This window comes from Papio anubis, chromosome 5 (genome assembly GCF_008728515.1).
Source record: "Papio anubis isolate 15944 chromosome 5, Panubis1.0, whole genome shotgun sequence".
In the NCBI taxonomy this organism is placed as follows: Eukaryota; Metazoa; Chordata; class Mammalia; order Primates; family Cercopithecidae; genus Papio; species Papio anubis.
The window spans coordinates 130,780,018-130,799,957 of record NC_044980.1 but is presented as its reverse complement, the minus strand read 5'-3'; the positions used below and the strand labels follow the sequence as shown (position 1 = coordinate 130,799,957).

At 43.9% G+C, this 19,940-nt stretch overlaps 1 non-coding gene across 1 annotated transcript; it reads left to right on the top strand.

The window, feature by feature from the left end:
• The first annotated feature begins 348 nt into the window (after positions 1-348).
• LOC116275173 lies at positions 349-451 on the top strand. Its single transcript, XR_004184129.1, has one exon. It is a non-coding gene; the product is annotated as a small nucleolar RNA U13 (small nucleolar RNA).
• The last annotated feature ends 19,489 nt before the right edge of the window (positions 452-19,940 follow it).

Here is a 19,940-nt window from a genome sequence, read left to right as displayed (position 1 = left end):
TTAGCTGGGCGCAGTGGCAGGTGTGTGTAGTCCCAGCTACTCAGGAGGCTGAGGCAGGAGAATGGCATGAACCTGGGAGGCGGAGCTTGCACTGAGCTGAGATCGTGCCACTGCACTCCAGCCTGGGTGACAGAGCAAGACTCCGTCTCAAAACAAAACAAAACAAAACAAAAAACAATGATGTAACACTAGGTAATGGAAAACTGATGTAAGATGTTGCTAGATGTTTTTCTTAAGTTTGAGAAGTAAGACATAAAGTTTAGTTATACATTTTCCCAAGCACATATCCTATATCTAGATACATAATTAATGCACAGTTGAGACAGTCTAGTTTAAAAAGCATAGTAGGTGCTTTTGTAGGCCATAAGCATGATAATTTGGTTTCATGCTTATGTGTGAGATATGCTTGCCTCAAACCTTGTTACAGCATCATCACATTACCTGTTTGATGTAAAGAGTAAAAAATAGAAAGGTGTAAATATATAAATAATTTTTTGGTACAATGAAAATGGCCAGAACCAGGGGATGATCTTAAACTAATCACTTGGATAACTATTAGGCTGGTGCAAAAGCAATTGTGGTTTTTGCCATTAAAAAACAGTGGCAAAAACCACAATCATGGCTGGTCTTGGTGGCTAACGCCTGTAGTCCCAGCACATTGGGAGGCCGAGGTGTGTGGATCATCTGAGATTGGGAGTTTGAGACCAGCCTGACCAATATGGAGGAACCCTGTCTCTACTAAAAATACAAAATTAGCTGGGCCTCCCAAAGTGCTAGGATTACAGGCTTGAGCCACCGTGCCTGGCCTTTTTTAAATTTTGAGACGGAGTCATGCTCTGTCACCAGGCTAGAGTGCAGTGGCATGATCTCAGCTCACTGCAACCTCCGTTTCTCAGGTTCAAGCGATTCTTCTGCCTTAGGCTCCCGAATAGCTGGAACTACAGGCGCACACCACCACGCCCAGCTAATTTTTGTATTTTTAGTAGAGACTGGGTTTCACTATGTTGGCCAGAATGGTCTCAAACTCCTGACGTTGTGATCCACCTGCCTCGGCCTCCTAAATGCTGGGATTACAGGCGTTGAGCCACCGCACTCAGCCTGTCTTTTAAATAAGTGGGTGTCTTGAGAAGAGGGACTGTCTTATATTAAAAGAGAGTTAAGATATATAATCAAAATCAGTACCTGTTCCTAGGTTGGACCCTGGTTTAGGCAGACAGGCTACAAAGAACATTCTGAGACAACTGAGAAGATTTGAATCTAGACTGAGTATTAGATGAGATGAAAATACATTGCCTTGTGCCTGTAATCCCAGCTACTCAGGAGGCTGAGGCACAAGAATCACTTGAACCTGGGAGGTGGAAGTTGCAGTGAGCTGAGACTGCATCCCTGCACTCCAGCCTGTGCAACAGAATGAGACCCTGTCTCAAAAAAAAAAAAAAAAAAAAAAGAAAAGAAAATATAATGTAAGAAAATGGAAAGAAAGGTTGTTAGCTGAAAAAAAGCATGTTACAAAGCAATATGCACAATGTGCACCCATTTAATTTTGGTTTTGATTTTGTTTTGTTTTAGTAAGATAGGGTCCCGCTATGTTGCCCAGGCTGGTCCCAAACTCTGGGGCTCAAGCAATCCTCCTGCCTTGGCCTCCCAAAGTGTTAGGTTTATAGGCATGAGCAATTGTGCCCAGCCATGTGTTCTTATTTAGATTAAAAAATGAATAAATAAATGTGTATAGAATAACATGTAGAAGGATACCCACTCAAGTGTTATTATCTATAATCGCTGGATAGTAGAAATATTTTATTTTTCTTCTTTTGCTCAGCTGTATTTTAAATTTTTCTACAACATTTATGTAACTACTTTTGTAATTAAAAGAAGCATTAAGATTACAAAAAATAAATGTTGTAACAAATGTCAACTTTAAAAGGGCTGGCAACACTTCCTTATTAATAGACTGTATTTAAACTGTCAGTGGCTAAGATGTTTTGCAAGTTCTCAGTGTTGGTATTTTTCTGAAGTTTTGGACATACTCCTTCTGAGTCTGTGTGCCCACTGTATTTTAAAACACCTTTAGCATCAGTGTTGGGAGAACAAACCAAAATCTTAAAAATAAAAAATAGCCGGGCGCGGTGGCTCACACCTGTAATCCCAGCACTTTGGGAGGCTGAGGTGGGCGGATCACGAGGTCAGGAGATCGAGACCATCCTGGCTAACACAGTGAAACCCCGTCCGTACTAAAAATGCAAAAAATTAGCCGGGCGTGGTAGCGGGCGCCTGTAGTCCCAGCTACTCGGGAGGCTGAGGTAGGAGAATGGTGTGAACCCGGGAGACAAGGCAGAGCTTGCAGTGAGCTGAGATCGTGCCATTGCACCATTGCACTGTAGCCTGGGCAACAGAGCGAGACTCCATCTCAAAAACAAACAAACAAACAAAACAAAACAAAAGATAAATAATAAATTGTTATATTTTTTAGCAACGACCAAGGACATACAGGAAAAAACAAATCATTTTTACAGAATTCCAGTGTGACAGCTTTAGGAGGTCATTTCCGCATTCAAAGCCTCTGTCATAGAGGAAAGAAAAAAAAGGGCAGCACTGTGTGTAGCAAAAAATTCCAACTGGGTGTGGTGGCTCATGCCTATACTCCTAGCACTTTGGGAGGCCAAAGCAGGAGGATCACTTGAAGCCAAGAGTTCAAGACCAGCCTGGGCAACATAGCAAAACCACGTCTCTACAAAAAGTATAAAAATTAGCTGGGTGTAGTGGCCTGCACTTCTGGTCTCAGCCACTTGGGAAGCTGAGGTGGGAGGATTGCTTGAGCCCAGGAGGTCAAGGCTGCCATAAGCCATAATCATACCAGTGCTCTGCAGCCTAGGGGACAGAGGAAGATTCTGTCTAAACATATCAAACAAAAAAAAAAAGAAAGAAAGAAAGAAAAATTCTGTGCTGGTAGTCATCTCCAATCCAGACCTGCCATTCGTTGTTGTTGTTGTTGTTGTTTTAATGGAGCGGGAGCTGAGTGCGGTGGCTCATGCCTGTAATTTCAACGTTTTGGGAGACTGAGGTGGGCCAATCGCTTGAGCCTAGTAGTTTGAGACCAGCCTGGGCAACATGGGGAAACCACATCTCTAGTAAAAATACAAAAATTAGCCGGACATAGTGGTGCACGCCTGTAGGCCCAGCTACTTGTGAGGCTGAGGCAGGAGGATCATTTAAGCCCAGAAGGTCAAGGCTGTAGTGAGCCATGATTGTGTAACTGCACACCAGCCTGAGCGACAGTGCTAGAACCTGTCTCAAAAAAAATAAATAAATAAAGATAAAATGGAAGGGGAAAAGTGGAGAAAAGCAGACTAATTTAAGATATATTTTAGGGATCGGTAGACAAATGCACATGCAAATGGAAAATAATGTAGTTATCATGGAATTCTTTAATTTTGCACACATTTGATTTCCTTACTTCATGGGCCAGGAACTGGGAAGTGCAGCATAAGGTGAGTAGGAAAATGAGAAGTCTGCCTTCTTGTTTACTTCCAAAATAACTAGAAGATGAGAAGTCTGTCTTCCAAAATAACCTGTTAAGTGTTACCAAAGTACTGTGCATGCATTTGTGGTTGTTAAGTACTGGTGCCTTAATGCATTTTTATCATACAGAATCATAGCGTGGCATCCTTGTTAAGCATGATATGTCATTTTGTTTGGTTCTTTTCTCCAGGACTCAAACTAAAGAGAGCCAAAAAAGCAAGCAAGCATGCAGCTCTCTTAAAACTTGAAACTAAACAGAAGTTTAGATTCCTCTCTTTTTTCTTTAGAAGTTTAGATCTGGGATGGCATCTAGAAGCCCCCTCTTCCCAGGCCTCTTGCCAATCTTCTTGTACTTAGCCAGAATAAATGGTATATGTCTAACCTGGGCATTCCTACTTAAGTTTCTATTTGTGTGCATGTGTGTGGCATGGGGATGGGGCACGTGGGTGTGGGATTTTGGAGCATGAGATAATGCTTGGAGAAAGGAGCCCAGGGCAATAACTTGTCTGTCCTGTGTTAAGGGTGTCATGGATAAGCTTGATTTGAAAGTTATATAGTATTTGAGAAGTACTCTCCCAGTTCAGAAATACTGCCACTTCTCTTATGCAGTTAACTCTTTATAAGAACTATTCAGATGATGCTTTTATTATTATTTTTTCTTTTTGATACAGAGTCTTCTGTCACCCAGGCTGGAGTGCAGTAACACTGTCATAGCTCACTGCAGCCTTGACCTCCTGGGCTCAAGTGGTCCTCCCACCTCAGCCTCCTGAGTAGCTGGGAATACAGGCATGAGCCACCATGCCCAGCTAATTAAAACAATTTTTTTTGTAGAGACAGGGTCTCACTTTGTTGCCCAGGCTGGTCTTTTACTCCTGGGCTCAAGCTATTCTTCTGCTTTGGCCTCTCAAAGTGTTCAGATTACAGGCGTGAGCCACTGCACCTGGTCTAAGATTTGATTTTTGATTCAGAGATGGTCCAGTTCTTCTCAGTTTGCTATTTCTGTGACTTCAATTGCTTTCCTTGGGTTCTCTGTTTTTGTTAGTCCCCTTACTAGTAACATTCTCTATATTATCTTTACACCTTTCATTTAAGATCCATAATTATGTTCCAAAAGTTAATTATATCTCAGAAACTCCCAGGCTTATGAGAGAAATTTACTGAACGGAGAAGTTTATTTCTAAAGATAGAGTCCAGTGATTTCTGGCAATTTTATATAACTTTCTTCCACCTCACCAAAGGACATGACTAAAGAAAAAGATCTTTGTGAAGCAGTCATGCATTAGCTTTCCCATTAATTTAATTAGAGCCTCTAATACATATGAAAGCGGAGATGACTAAATAAAATAACTTCCTTTCCTGCTTCCAGGGTGATCCAAGAAATTTCTCTCTCCCCATCCAAATCAAGGGTTGATGACACTGCTGTGATTGATGCCTTTTGTTCCCAGACCAAATTGTTTTTTATAGCCTACCCCCTGCCAGCAGTTTCCAAAGCGCCACTGCCATCAGCTCCAGAGGGAATCCCTTCCTCAGGCCTCCTGGGCAGCAGCTGCAGGGTGATGGCAGGGAGCACAGAATGGGAGGAGAAAGCAACGTGCAGACAAATGGGCAGCTAATCAGACCAACAGCCCAATCACTAGACCCATAAAAAAATTCCATTCCCCACCTCCACTGACCTCATCTGCATTTTTTTGGCCAAGGTGGGGAGAATGCTCCTTGAAAAGTTATGCTTCATACAATCTATCAAAGCAGGCTCTAATTATTGCTCCCCACACCTTTTTCTTTCTCAAGCCAATTATTTAGCCCAATAGTTGTCAAATCACTACAGACCTTACAGATACTAAAAGGACAATTAGGGAATATTATGAACAACTTTATGCCAGTACATCAAACAAATTAGGTGAAATAAACAAAGCCTTTGAAAAATGCAAACTACCAACAGTGTGTCAACCTAAAGCACAATTTCTGGGTCTTCCTTTAAACTTTTTTTCAAAGTTTGTATCTCTCTCAATTTTCAGGATTTTTCATTTTAAAGCGGCCTTACTGAGCTTACTTAATTAGCATTCTCAACTGTTCTACTAGGAACTGGTTACTTCTCAACACAAGTTATCTAATTGTGGAGTGGAGAGGGTTAAGCTATTTTATAAGAATAAGCATCTCCATCTTGAGGGGGAGGATAATACATCTTAATCAGAATTTTAAAATCCTGATCCTTCTGGGCGGCCTTTATGTTGAGGCCAGAAGGACAGCTTCTCTGAACTTTAGTGTTTCTGGTCCTAGCCAGTGTGAGAACATTTCAAGGAGTCTTTAACATATATATGTGGTTAGAGTCTTCTTGTACCATAAAATGGTTAGACAAGGACCAATATAAAGCAGTCAGTCTGCAATGAGGTTGGAGCTTTAGAGACAAGCACATCCTTTTCAGTGGTGCTTGCTTTTATAATGTGTCATTTAGCAAATGGACTGTGAAGAATTCGTCATGCCAAACTCCTAACCATCTGATGACTGGGTACGGACTAAACATCTCAGATGAAAATGTTTAGACTTTAAGCCTTCAGTCTTTCAAAGCTCAATTAAAATAAAGTACTATATCTAATGGGACTCTTAAGTTCTAGTTTAACTTAGTCTGTTTGCAGCTTTTATAGATACAGGTTCAACATGTAAATGGCAAACCATTATCAATTCCTTTATGCTTCTCAGGGATGATTGAAAAAAATGTAATATTTGAAACTGTTGTCATCTTTGTGGTGAGAAACAAATATGTATCCTAAATTAAATTAAAATGTAATATTATTAGGGTATTTTCCCTTTGGTGAAATCATATTATTATATCTTTCTGTTGCTAAAATGGAAGGTGCCAACCTGAACACACTATTGTGTGTAGGAAGTCAGACTCTTTGTTTAGCTTCCTGTAGGTTCTGGGTGCCCCCGTGCCCTCCTCCTTCAATTCTTCGATAGCTACCTGGCTCTAAGGCCTGGCTTTAAGTTCTCCTGAGCCATCTGAGCTGGCCTTTTCACTGGATTCCCTACCCTTTTCTCTTCATATAGTGCTTTTTTCTTCTTCCTCTATTCTTTTTAAAGCCTCTTCATCTTTTTTCCTGCCCTTAACTTGATCATTTCCCTTTATATTTAGAATGCATCCGACCTCCACATAACGGCTATAAAGATTTTGAAATGATGGTGGCCGGGTGCGGTGGGTCACGCCTGTAATCCCAGCACTTTGGGAGGCCGAGGCGGGCGGATCACCTGAGGTCAGGAGTTCAAGACCAGCCTGACCAACATGGAGAAACCCTGTCTTTACTAAAAACACAAAATTGGCTGGGCGTGGTGGCATATGCCTATAATCCCAGCTATAGGGAGGCTGAGGCAGGAGAATCGCTTGAACCTGGGAGGCGGAGGTTGTGGTGAGCCGAGATCGTGCCATAGCATTCCAGCCTGGGCAACAAGAGTGAAACTCCGTCTCAAAAAAAAAAAAAAAAAAAAAGATTTTGAAATGATGAAGCATGTCACAAAGTAGAGGAATTTTTTGGGGGTGGGAGTGGGGGACGGAGTCTTGCTTTGTTGCCCAGACTGGAGTGCAGTGGCACAATCTCAGCTCACTGCAACCTCTGCCCCCCGGGTCCAACCAATTCTCCTGCCACAGCCTCCCGAATAGCTGGGATTACAGGCACCTGCCACCACACCCAGCTAATTTTTGTATTTTTAGTGGAGACGGGATTTCACTATATTGGCCAGCCTGGTCTCGAACTCCTGACCTTAGGTGATCCACCCACCTCAGCCTCCCAAAGTGCTGGGATTACAGGCGTGAGCCACTGTGCCCAGCCAAGTGGAGGGCTTTAAAACAGTATACTAACGCGATTTGTTGCTGTTCCAGTTGGCCATGGGACTCAAGTTGAATGGACACTTCTTGTATTGATACTGAAAACAGATCCTACATCCTATGTCCATTGAGTAACTAGGTTTGAAATTAATTCTGTCTACTTTATGACAATTAACAATTTCTTGTTGAGTAGTGTGTAACTCATAAGGTAAAAAAAAATTTTATATTTATGTTAGTCTGACATTCAGAGCTCCCACATACTGGCCAGTGCTTATCTTTCTAATGCTTATTTTCCTAATCTCCCCTGTACCTGCCTTTATGGACTCTGCTCTAGCTAGAGTGGTCTATTTGCTCCCTTGCTCACTCCAGTCTCCATTTTCTAAAGCCATTCTCTTCCTTTGCCCTTGCTCGCCAACATCACAAACCCTCCCCTTTTCTGCTTGTACAATTTCAAGCCTACAAGAGAATTTCCTGTAATTTTGCTCTAATGCATGCTTATCTCTTGTGCCTGTGAACTACTCATACTTAAATTCTGACTTGGCTTGTAGTTAATAATATATTCCCTTGACATAATGTGCTGGACAGTACATTATGAAGTGATTTAACATTTGGCCTTTGGAGACAGCAAAGCAGTTTTTATAAACATTTATGTATTTTTAAAGTGAGTTACCTGGCAACCTCCCAAACAAGAATAGGTTCGTTCAGTCTCCCAACAAAGCAGTTTTTATCATGATTCCATGACTTCCTCGCTCTGTGACAATGGGGAAAGTTGCTTAATCTTGCTGAGTCACAGTTTCCTCATCGATACAATGGGGATAATGGTAGTTCCTATCTCACAGGACTGTTGTGAGGACTAAATGGGATAATATATGTAAAAGTATATAACAGTGCCTATTGGCAAAGAGTAAGCATTCAATCAACATTAGCTATTATTATTTCCCTCTAGTATTTTTACTTAGCTTATTTATATATGGATTATGCTCCCATCATTAATGGAAAGATTACTATTTGCTGTTATTTATTATATGCCAAGCACTGTACTAGGCACTTTTTTTTTTTTTTTTTGAGATGGAGTTTTTCTCTTGTTGCCCAGGCTGGAGTGCAATGGGGCAATCTCGACTCACCACAACCTCCGCCTTCCAGGTTCAAGTGATTCTCCTGCTTCAGCCTCCCAAGCAGCTGGGATTACAGGCATGTGCCACCACGCCTGGCTAATTTTGTATTTTTAGTAGAGATGCGGTTTCACCATGTTGGTCGGGCTGGTCTCAAACTCCCGACCTCAGGTGATCTGCCCGCCTCAGCCTCCGAAAGTGCTGGGATTACAGGCGTGAGCCACCCCGCGTGGTCCGGCTCTCTTATTAATACTTATGTTATTTAATTCTCACAGCAGCAATCCTGAGGTTAAAGTGATTTGATCTGGAAATTAGAAAATCCTACTAATGCCTTACCTGGGAATTAGTAGAGCCAGAATTTTGAACTGTCTTTTGTTATAGGGGCCTCAGCCATGAACCTAGGATAAGTGGGGAAAATATATTTTTATCCCCTACTGAACTCAATTATATCTGCCTCTAAAGCCTTTCCACTGCTTCATGGTGCTTTTTCACAGACATGGGAAACTTTTTGTTTTTCTCACAGGGCTACCTACCTGTTGTATACAAACCGAGTTCCTTCATTTAATGGATTTATTGTATTTAAATCAACAGAGTGGAATTGGGGGCTTTATTTAGTTTATGCTATTGTTCTTTGTGGCTGAAAATCACAGGTTCTCTTCCCTTATCACTCAGAAGGCACCTCCAAATCTCTTTTCATTCACCATATTACTGAAGGCACTAATACCCTTATTTACACCTAACCACTACTTGCTTCTGCTCATATATCTGCTTGAAAAGAAGCTTTGCCAGTTAATGTAAAACCACCTAATTTAGCCCCTTAATTTATAGTTGAAGCAAATAAGGCTCAAGGGCTAAGAGATGTGCCCAAGGTCAAGCTAATGGCTGTACCTCAACTGGGTCTCAATCCAGGTTTCTAGCTCATGTCCAGAAAGCCACTCATTATGCCAGGAGCCCCTTGAAAAGCAGCACTCAACAAGGTTATTATCATAAATAGTTCAAAACCTCCGCCTGTAGTCTTATTTGTGGTGCTAATTTAATAACACCCCCTTTAAATTATAATATACAAATAAACTTCCTTCAGCACAAAATTTGAGTAAATGAAATCTTAAAAAAAATTTTTTTTTAATGTAGACATGGGGGTCTCACTATGTTGCCCAGGCTGGTCTGGAACTCCTAGACGCAAGCAGTCCACCTGCCTTGGTCTCCCTAAACTCTGGGATTACAGGCATAAGCCACTGCGCCCAGCCCAAATAAGCGAAATCTAACCATTAGACTATGTGTACATCAAGAACATGTGACTGTTGCTTTTTTAAAAACTGAGACGGAGTCTCGCTCTGTCGCCCAGGCTGGAGTGCAGTGGCCGGATCTCAGCTCACTGCAAGCTCTGCCTCCCGGGTTCACGCCATTCTCCGGCCTCAGCCTCCCGAGTAGCTGGGACTACAGGCGCCCGCCACCTCGCCCGGCTAGTTTTTTGTATTTCTTAATAGAGACGGGGTTTCACCGTGTTAGCCAGGATGGTCTCGATCTCCTGACCTCATGATCTGCCCGTCTCGGCCTCCCAAAGTGCTGGGATTACAGGCTTGAGCCACCGCGCCCGGCCAATATTTTCATCCTCACTGTTTTCTTTAGGTTGTGTAGGTATCCCTATTGGAGCCCACGATTTGAAAGAAATTTTGTATTATTGTCTTTTTTTTTTTTTTTAATTTTGTTTTCCCCAGTTTGTGCTCATATAGATTCCAGCCAGTCTTCTTTTACCACACATGCTATTCAGCCTGGTTCTAAAGAAATCAGGCTGAGAAGAATTATATATCACAATAGGGAAATGTATCCAATACCCTCAACCCAGCCCTGTCCTTCAGACTCTGGAGATTATTTCAATTCAACTCCAGGACACTGGTGAATGAGGGAGGCTTTTGGAGGGGTGAGGTGTGGGAGGGTGCCAAGGGGCTAAAAGATCTTATGAAGCTCCCTGCCATGCTGGCCCAGAATTAACCCATGGTTTCCCAGCCAGAGCAGTCACAGCTGCCTTGCTTTCCTGGGGCTTCACATGTTAATCTATGAAATTAACCAACTGAGTTTGACCGTGACTGTCTTTGTTTTGCAAAACAAAATTGGTAAGGCAGGCCTCATGCTGACTGACTGAATGGAGTCATCAACCCAATTCAAGGGGTGCCACAAAAGCAAGGAAGTGAAACTTCAATTTCCTCCTCATGTGAAATGATAGCTTATCATACCGAGTATGACCCTTACGCAGCTCAGGGCAAAGTATTTTATTGCTTTTTTTGTGAACAGCAATAAACCACTCTCTTCTAGTTTTTCCTCTAACCCCCACCCCCGCCCCACACCTGATTGATTAAAGCTCACTGGAAAAGGTCTGTTCTCTGTTGTCAGTGATCAGAGAACCAAAAGCCTCCTTTTTGCCCTCATCAACCTGTTATCATTTTATCTCTATCCTAGGAAGTACAGGGTTTGTTTTAAAACAACACAGAAGTGAACAGAGAGGGTAAAGCCATTCTGGCTTCAGAGCACCCTTGTAATAGTCATCGGCTCTAACCACCTGGGTGAGTTTTGCTTCAGTTCTAGGCCAGGCAGATGATGTTGGTTGCTTTCATCCCCAAGTTTCCTCTGCCCTTATACACACCTCTGTTAGAATATTTATCACACTACATTGAGTTGTTTGAGACAGGATCTTGCTGTGTTGCCCATGCTGGAGTGCAGTGGTACTATCATAGCTCACTGCAGCCTCGATCTCCCATCTCAAGTGATCCTCCTGCCTCAGCCTCCTGAGTACCTAGGACTGCAGGTGCACACCACCACACTTGCCTAATTTTCGTATTTTTTGTAGAAATGACATCTTGCTATGTTGCTTAGGCTGGCATACTACATTGTTATGAGCACAGGTGAGCATTTCTTGATTGGGATTATGTACTTTCATTTTTATGTCCCTAAGCAGGTGCCTAGCATATCCTTGACCCCATAGAAGGCATTCAGTGAAAGAATAAATTGACAGGGAGGCCTCCCACAAAGGTTAGGTCATCTTTTCACCTACCTGTCAGCAAGTCCCTAACTATCTAGACTCAGAATCAGAAAGAGGTTCAGTAGCTCAGCTCCTTCACTGGACACTTGTAGACATCTATGGGGGAAGATGTGATGTTTCTTAGGACTTGAACCTGTACCCTCTTCACTCTTACCTCATTTACTTCCATGGCTTCAGAAAGTATCTGTTTATCGATGACTCCCAAATTTGCATCTCCTTCTCAAACTTCTTTTCTAGTTTATTTAGCAAATTTCCTATACTTATTAGCCAATCACCTGCTTGATAGCTCCATTTGAATGTCTCAGAAATATTACAAAGTTAACACGCTTAAAATGGAACTTTTTTTTTTGGAAACAGTCTCACTTTGATGTCCAGTCTGGAGTGCAGTGGAACAATCTCAGCTCACTGCAACCTCTGCCTCCCAGATTCAAGTGATTCTCCTGCCTCAGCCTCCCAAGTAGCTAGGATTACAGGCACACACCACCACTCCCAGCTAATTTTTGTATTTTTAGTAGGCAAGTGGTTTCACCATTTTGGCCAGGCTAGTCTCAGACTCCTGGCCTCAAGTGATCCACCCACCTCAGCCTCCCAAAGTGCTGGGATTACAGGTGTGAGTCACGACACCTGGCCAAAATGGAACTCTTAATTCTCATCTTCCTGTTAGTCCTAACCTGGTTCTCTCTCATTTTGCTCGTGTCCATAAATGGCACCACCTGCCACTCAGTTACTAAAGTTGCAAAGACTGGGAGTCATCTAGCTTCCTCACCTTCTCTCACCCACCATATCTAATCCATCAGCAATTGCATTGATTCTTCCTTTTTTTTTTTTTTAAGACTGAGCCTTGCTCTTGTCACCCAGGCTGGAGTGCAGTGGCACAATCTCAGCTCACAGCAACCTCTATCTCCTGGGTTCAAGTGATTCTCCTGCCTCAGCCTCCAAAGTAGCTGGGATTACAGGCAAGCGCCACCACATCCGGCTAGTTTTTGTATTTTTAGTAGAGATGGGGTTTTGCCATGTTGGCCAGGCTGATCTCGAACTCCTGACCTTGAGATCTGCCTGCCTCGGTCTCCCACAGTGCTGGAATTACAGGCATAAGCCACCACACCTGGCCGATTCTTCCTCTTTTTAACATACTGCTTACCTTCCTTCTCTCTGCTTCCTCTGTTCCTATCCTAGTTCAAGCCACCATTAGCTCTTGCCTGAACTAATACAATTGCTTTTCCTTTAGGGTTCCACTCTTGCCCCTTCCAGTCAATTTTCATATAACATCTAAGTATGGGTTTTTTTTGTGGCTTTTTTTTGTGTGTGTGTTGTTTGGGTTTTGAGACAGAATCTCATTCTGTCATCCAGGCTGCTGGAGTACAGTAGCACAATCTCAGCTCACTGCAACCTCTACCTCCCAACCAAGCGATTTTCGTGCCTCAATCTCCCACGTAGCTGGGACTACAGGCACATGCCACCATTCCCAGCTAATTTTTTTTTTTTTTTTTTTGTAGAGACAGGGTTTCATTAAGAAGGCCAGACTTGTCTCAAGCTCCTGGCCACAGGAGATCCACCGCCTTGGCTTCCCAAAGTGCGGGGATTACAGGCATGAGCCCCTGCACCTGACCCAGTTTTGTTTTGTTTTGAAGTAAATAGGATCCTATCACCATCCTGCTAAAACTTTTTCTTTTTAGACAGGGTCTTGCTATGTTGTGCAGTCTGGTCTCAAACTCCTGGGCTCAGGTAATCCTCCTGCTTTAGCCTCCTGAGTTGCTGGCACTGCAGGTACATGCCACCGTGCCCAACTCCTTCTTAAAATCTTTTCATGGCTTCCTGTTTCTCTAGAACAAAATTCAACCTTTATACTGAGGCCTACTGAAGTCCAATATGATTCTGACTCTGTGTCCTACAACATTTTTATTCAGGTGAAACCAAGTTAAGGTGAATACCATGGAATACAGAGAAGGAATACATGAAGTGAGAGGTAGTATAGAAGAGAGAATGGGCTGACTTTTTCCTTTGCCTTGGGCTTAGGTGGTAATGGTGTATTTGGGAACTTCATATGTTCTTCTCTTTCCTTGTTTTATTTTTTTTCCCTTAAATCACATAGCACATACAGCCCCTCCCCTATAATCTAACTTTCTTAACTACTGCCCATCTGATTAGTCCTGAGAGTAGTATGGAGCCCTTTAGAGCAGAGGACCTAAGGGTTACTTGAACTTGAAATCAGGAGGTCTGAAATCTAGCCTCAACCTTTAACTAGCCAAGTGACCTTGAGCAAATAGATTTCCCTTCAGCTCTGAAGGGGTTCTCCTCCAGCTCTGAGGAGAATGACCTATGTGACTTGTGACCTATACACTCACACCACCATAGGGAACATCAGTTTTAGGTTGGGAGAGCTCTAATCACCCACTACATGCAAAGTAAAGTGTTGTGAGAGGCTTTGCCGAGTCACTAAGAAGGGTAATATGGTTCTACATCCAAGGAAGAGACTTGTCAGTCCTATTGTTGAGGCAAAAAATACATAATGCCTAGATATCATAGGCAGTGATACATAGGTTCTATCAAATGAATAGAAGGAAATTTCAAGGAGCAGAGAGACCTTAAGGTAATGTTTGGAGTTGAGGAGGCAGTCGATAGGACAAAGGTGTTTCAGAGAGGGAAATGGTCTCAACTGAAATATAGAACTTAGGTGGGAATCCAGTATGCAAAGAGCTGTTAAAACCTTGTCCAGCTGGAGCTGAGGAAGCAAGGGATACAGTTGGACAAGCAAGTTAAGAGCAATTCCCCACCAGGAGCAGTGGCTCATGCATGTAATCCCAGCACTTGAGGAGGCCGAGGTGGGTAAATCACTTGAGGTCAGGAATTCGAGACCAGCCTGACCAACATTGTGAAACCTCATCCCTACTAAAAGTACAAAAAATTAGCTGGGCGTGGTGGCAGATGCCTGTAATCCCAGCTACTCAGGAGGCTGAGGCAGGAGAATCACTTGAACCCAGGAGGCAGAGGCTGCAGTGAGTCCAGATTGTGCCACTGCACTCCAGACTGGGCAAATGAAAGCAATTGTTCACTTTTTGGCCTATTTACTATGTTTTTTGAAATTTTATGAAAATATATTAATATATTATTCATAGAAAAAAAATTTTATGTTTACGGTAGGTTGTGTCATGTTTAGGAGACTTGAAATGCCAGCCCAGGCCGGACATGGTGGCTCAAGTCTGTAATCCCAGCACTTTGGGAGGCCGAGGCGGGTGGATCACGAGGTCAGGAGTTTGAGACCAGCCTGGCCAACATAGTGAAACCCCATCTCTACTAAAAATACAAAAATTAGCAGGGCATGGTGGCAGGCGCCTGTGGTCCCAGCTACTTGGGAGGCTGAGGCAGGAGAATCGCTTGAACCCGGGAGGTGGAGGTTGCAGTGAGCTGAGATTGCGCCATTGCACTCCAGCCTGGGAGACAGAGTGAGATTCCCTCTCATAAAAATATAATAATAAGAATAAAATAAGAAAAGAAAGAAATGCCACCCCAAAGAATTTAGATTTTATTCTCTAGTACCTTGAAGTTTTTGTTTTGCTTTGTTTTTTAATCAGGTGAATAATCAATTGAATGTGATGAATTAGTAAGGTAAATATGGTAGTAATGGGTTAGGTGGAGAGCTGAAAAGTAGAATATCAGTTCTTGGTTCAAAATTCAGGTACAAGGGATGATCTTAGCACAGTGTGGAAGCAAAGGTAATAGAGGGAAGGGATAGATTTGGAGGACAAACCAAAGGAAGAAGACTAAATGTGAAAAGATCAGCAGAGGGAGGAGTCAGGAACGACTCAGAAAAGTAAGCCTCGGTAACTCAAAGTTTCATTAGCTCACTGATGGAAACAGAGAAGTCATAAGAGAAAATCAGTTATGACATCCAAGTAGAACGGCCAGTCAAGCATTAGAGCTGCAATGCCTAGAGCTCACACAGAGATGGAAATTTAGGAGTCATCAGCACAGAAATGAGACTGGAATTTGAGAATAGGTAAGTTCTCCACGGTGAGAGCAGAGAAAAAAGTGGACCTCAACCTGAACCTTAGGGTGATGTTCATATTAAGGATCAAGAAAGAAGAGTAGCCCAAAAGAACTGTCTGAAATGCAGGAGGATTTATAGCCAGTGCTCACTGATGCACTTAGAGAGAACTATGTCTGTGGGATAGAGGGAGAGGGATACAGAAGACAAGCAATTAAACGTGGGTAATGAGGCCGGATGTGGTAGCTCACGCCTGTAATCCTCGCACTTTGGGAGGCCAAGTTGAGTGGATCACTTGAGGTCAGGAGTTCGAGACCAGCCTGACCAACATGGTGAAACCTTGTTTCTACTAAAAAACAAATACAAAATTAGTCGGGCAAGGTGGTGCGCACCTGTATCCCAGCTACCTGGGAGGCAGAGGCAGGAGAATCACTTGAATCTGGGAGGCAGAGGTTGTAGCGAATCAAGATTGCACCATTGCACTGCAGCCTGGGCAACAAAGGTGAAACTCCTTTTTTTTTTAAAAAAAAAGGTGGGTAATGAAATCAGAACCCTGATTATGGATTCCATACTTAAGAGATTAGGTGGTAAAATAAATAAAATATGAGTTTGGGAGGACAGTAGGTCAAGAAGAGTTTTTCTTCTCTCTCTCTCTTTTTTTTTTTTGAGACAGGGTCTTATTCTGTTGCCCAGGTTGGAGTGCTGTGGTATGATTACAGCTCACTGTAGCCTTGACCTTCTGGGCTTAATCCTCCTGCCTCAGCCTCCTGAGTAGCTGGTACTACAGACACGTACCACCACTCGGCTAATTTTTTTTTTTTTTTTTTTTTTGAGATGGAGTCTCACTCTGTCCCCCAGGCTGCAGTGCAGTGGCGCGATCTTGGCTCACTGCAAACTCTGCCTCCTGGGTTCAAGCAATTCTCTGCCTCAGCCTCCGGAGCAGCTGGGGATTACAGGCACCCGCCACCATGCTTGGCTAATTTTTGTATTTTTAGTAGAGACAGGGTTTCACCATCTCGGCCAGGCTGGTCTTGAACTCTTGACCTTGTGACCCACCTGCCTCGGCCTCTGAAATTGCTGGGATTACAGACGTGAGCCACCATGCTCAGCCTTCTTGGCTAATTTTTATATTTTTTGTAGAGATAAAGTTCTGCCATGTTGCCCAGGCTGGTCTCAAACTCCTGGGTTCAAGCAATCTCCCACCTCGGCCTCCCAAAGTGCTGGGATTACAGGTGTGAGCCATTGTGCTGGGCCCTTCTCTCTCTTTTTTATTTTATTTATTTATTTTTGTTGTTGTTGTTTTGAGATGGAGTCTTGCTCTGTCACCCAGTTTGGAGTGCAGTGGGTGTGATCTTGGCTCACTGCAACCTGCGCCTCCTGGGTTCAAGTGATTCTCCTGCCTCAGCCTCTTAAGTTTCTGAGACAACAGGCATGTGCCGCCACGCTGGGCTAATTTTTGTATTTTTGTATTTTTTTTTTGAGATGGAGTATCGCTCTGTCGCCCAGGCTGGAGTGAAGTGGCATGATCTTGGCTCACTGCAACCTCCACCTCCTGGGTTCAAGAGATTCTCCTGCCTCAGCCTCCCAAGTAGCTGGGATTACAGGTGGAATTACTAATTTTTGTATTTTTAGTAGAGATGGGGTTTCATCATGTTGGTCCGGCTGGTCTTGAACTCCTGACCTCAGGTTATCCACCCACCTCGGCCTCACGAAGTGCTGGGATGACAGGCGTGAGCCACCGCGCCTGGCCCTCTCTCTTTTTTATTGGTGAGTCCCTTGGATATCTGAAGACAGGGATATGGCCAATGCCAGGAGACAGAGTGGTATAAATTAAGGGGACCTTCTAGAGGGGAGATTCCAGAAGGAGATGACAATGGTTAAGGTGACTCTAGGTTAGAAAATGTCAAGGTAGCCGGATGCGGTAGCTCACACCTGTAATCCCAGCACTTTGGGAGGCTGAGGCAGGAGGATCACCCAAGGTCGGGAGTTCAAGACCAGCCTAGCCAACATGGAGAAACCCCATCTCTACTAAAAATACAAAATTAGCCAGGCGTAGTGGTGCATGCCTGTGAGCTCTGTAAGACCAAGAATAAATAGATTTTTCAGACACATGAGGGAAAGAGGTGAAGGCAGTTGAGCTACTTGGGAGGCTGAGGCAGTAGAATCGCTTGAACCTGGAAGGAGGTTTCGGTGAGCCAAGATCTCGCCATTGCACTCCAACCTGAGCAACAGAAGCGAAAATCCTCCTCAGAGAAGAAAAGAAAGGAAAAGGAAAAGGAAGAGAAGGGAAGGGAAGGAAGGGGAAGGGGAAGGGGAAAGGGAAGGGAAGGAGAAGGGGAAGGGGAAGGGGAAAGGGAAGGGAAAGGAAGGGAAGATGAAAGGAAAATAAGAAAGAAAAGGTCAAGGTACCCTTAATGAGTGATCAGAAGGGTGAGGAAGTCTCCATGAGTAGTGAAATGACTGAACATAGTCCAACCTAAGCAGACAATTGAGCAAAGTCAGGAGGATAAAAGACTAACTGACACATTGTGGTCAATGCTGAGGATGTGGGGCTGTAACAACAGCTTTTCATGAACACAGGAGCTACCATTGGAAGAACTAGGATAGATGAAGCTGAGTACACCAGACAGAGGAGGGGTATTGGAGCAGGCTACACCTGGAGGAAGGCAGAGAAGGCAGAGGTCTGGGGGACTTTGGAGTCGGGCATATCCAGATTCCAAAAGAGAACATAAGACGCTAGGCCAGGCCAGACCCTCAGTGATAAAGGAGGGCTAGATCTGGCAAATGAGTCAGACAATAGCAGCTTATAGGTAAGGTGGGCAGGAGAACAATGCTCCATTTGTAAATCTCAGGTACTCAGTTGTGAATCATGGGATTGGATGCCCTGATTGTCAGTTTCCTGTTCTTGTCCCCACACCACCACAAGCCCCAGCACAAGAGGACTCTAATGAGGCCACTCTGCTGGCCCAATCCCAGTGGATAGAGCAGGGAATCAAGGTTATTTTGTTGGAATGGAAGGCGTTAGAAAGGAACTTTGGGGCTGGGTGTGGTGGTTCATGCCTGTAATCCAAGCATTTTGAGAGGCTGAGGCAGGAGGATCACTTGAGCCCAGGAGTTCGAGACCAGCCAGGGCAACATAGTGAAACCTAATCACTACAGAAAATTAAAAATAAAATTACCCGGGCATGGTGGTGTATGCCTACAGTCTCAGCTACTTAGGAGGCTGAGGCGGGAGGATCCCTTGACACCAGAAGTTTGAGGTTGCAGTGAGCCATAATCATGCCACTGCACTCCAGCCTGGGCAATAGAATGAGAACCTGTCTCAAAAAGAAAAAAAGAAAGAAATGAACTTTGGCAATGGAGAAATGCAAGTGGGGCAATCAGAGCTCTGTGAGACCAAGAATAAATAGATTCTTCAGACACTTGAGGGAAAGAGGTGAAGCCAGTTGAGGCTTGAAAAGGATGTCTGGCTCATATCCCACCTAACTCCTCACAGAAACTCAAGTTCGTGTAGCTGAAGACAGTCTAGGAAAAAGAGACAACTGGTGAAAAGCTGAAGTAATTGGCTTATTTCTTTTGGAGAATGAGTCTGTTTGAAGGCCTCAAATCCATAATATGAAGTCCTAGGAGAGGCCGGCTTAAGATGTAGTAGTGTCAATTCAGGATAGACGTGAGCAAATGCTCTGGTAAGCACTTTGTCCTGGGTAGGGAAGGACTGGCTTTCCCCTTCCTGACAGTCTTTCAAAACAGGGTGTACAGTGTGTGCCCCCCCGCTTTTTTTTTTTTTTTGGCTTTAGGAGCTCTCCTGTTCAGAAGCAGGTGGCTGAATTAAGTGATCTCTTATAGACTGCAAGAAGCTGATGGCAAAGAAATGACAAGGGACCTTCTCAAGATCACTGAGTCCCATCAGAGGTGTGCATGGGTACCTGAGAATCTGAGAGGAATGTGGGAATGAGTTTGGGTACCTGGTGCACCATTGGACCTTTCCCTACCCACTTCCTACCCACATCCTCACTTCCCCTGCCCGTCGTTTCCCTGGTCCCTTGCCGACCAAGTGCAGTTGGAGGCCTCCCAGACCCCTGGCCTAATTCCCCAGTGCTTTCTTTGAGTCATCACACATCCCTTTCCTGATGACGCTCCATGAGAAGAGCAGCCTAGCAGGGCAGGCAGAGCACCAACCATGGAGGCTGCCCAGGGCCCTGGAGTCTACTCTTTGCTCCTCTGCAATCTCAGGTGCTGATAGGGTCAGGATACTTTCCTCCTCCAGGCTTCGCTTGCCTTCAGTGGTAGGGAATGCTGCAGGATTGGGTGGCTTAGAGCTCTATTCCCATCCAAAGGTCTTTAACCTCTTCTAGAAGCCTTTGATCTGGTCCTTGCTTTTATTTTTCCCCAACCTGAACATCTTTATCTAGGTCCAGGGTCACTGCCTTTTGTCATCAATGAGGATTATGAGCAGTTTGTGATGTGGGG